This window comes from Galeopterus variegatus, unplaced genomic scaffold (genome assembly GCF_000696425.1).
Source record: "Galeopterus variegatus unplaced genomic scaffold, G_variegatus-3.0.2 Scaffold267, whole genome shotgun sequence".
NCBI lineage: Eukaryota > Metazoa > Chordata > Mammalia > Dermoptera > Cynocephalidae > Galeopterus > Galeopterus variegatus.
In genome coordinates, this window is record NW_007726378.1 from 8,029 (window position 1) to 9,276 (window position 1,248).

The following is a 1,248-nucleotide window of genomic DNA, read 5'->3' on the forward strand; positions in this document are numbered from 1 at the left end:
CATGCTATTTCTGTTGCATTAAAATTTCTCCATTTCTTTGTTTTCAACCTTTTTTTTTTTTAATTTAAGAGTTTGCAGAGGTTTTCAGCTCTAGCCACCTTCCTAACCTGAAAACCACTCCCAGCAAGCTTAGTTTAGGCCTAGAGGGGGCTCAGTCCCCATGTTCTTGTGTAGGGTGCAGGTAAGGTGACAATACATCCCAGTTTTCGCAGGACAAGCCTGATTTACACCTGAGTTTGGGGCATAATTATTAATAGCACCCCCTTTAACTCAAATGCATCCTGATTTGGAAGATAAATTATATGGTCACTCTGGGACAGGCCCATCCTTTCATAGGCTGCTTGCGTGGGGGTCTTGCTCTTTATGTCCCTGCATCCCCCCAGCTCCAGCCCTGAGGCCAGGACACCCTCTTACTCAGCTCTTCCTTTCACGTTATTGTCCCTGTGCCCCTGTGCATTTAACATTCCTACAGCACAGCCTCCCTTCATCCTCCTGTTCTGGAAGGAGCATGTGGGGTAAGGCCCTCTAGTGGGCTTGCTTCTTACTGTCCAGGAGGTGGGGTTAAGGAAAGCCATGCTTCCTCCACACTGGGTAGCAAAGGCCCTGTGGGTTCTAGAAGCATTCTTCTCCTTGACCCCCTTGATGCAAACTGACCAAGCAAGGACCCAACAGGGCATGGCCAAACCAGGTTTGGAATCAAACCCAGGTCTGTCTGTCTGTAGGAACTGTGGGAGCAACTGCAAGCTGACAACTCAATATCCACACTCCTTTTCTTACTAACAGAATCCTTATTCTGGGAATCTGTGTGCACAGCTGAAAGACCATATTTCCCAGCCTCCCTTGCAGCTAGGGTAATCAAGGAAATATAAGAGAAGGTTCAGGGAGAGACAAAGCAGACAAACAGCCAGTCTCCAGTTTCCTGCCTGGGATGCAGGCATGATGGCTGGAACTCCAGCAGTCATCTTGGATCTTGAGGTGATCATGAGGATGGAAACTGCACAAAAGACACAGCAGAAAGGTAGAAGGAGCCAGAGTCACTGATTACAGTTAGGAGCCTGGGACTGCTGCCTGGGTTTCTTTTACATGAGACAGAAATAAATTTTATTTGTGTTAAATGGCTGTTATTTCAGTTCTCTGTTACTTGCAGCCTAGAGCAGTTCCTAACAGATATAGGAGCAACCTTTTTTATAGTTTCAGATACCATAGGCCTGGGGCATGGGTTGATCCTCTGCTAGGTTTTTGCCACAT

General features: G+C 47.0%; 1 long non-coding RNA gene across 1 annotated transcript in view; it reads left to right on the forward strand.

Annotated features, from left to right (window-relative positions):
- The first annotated feature begins 1,155 nt into the window (after window positions 1–1,155).
- LOC103585700 overlaps window positions 1,156–1,248 on the forward strand; it is a 1,034-nt gene continuing 941 nt past the window's right edge. The window contains exon 1 of the long non-coding RNA XR_550096.1: window positions 1,156–1,235. This is a non-coding gene — a long non-coding RNA (uncharacterized LOC103585700). The remainder of the gene's footprint in view (window positions 1,236–1,248) is intronic.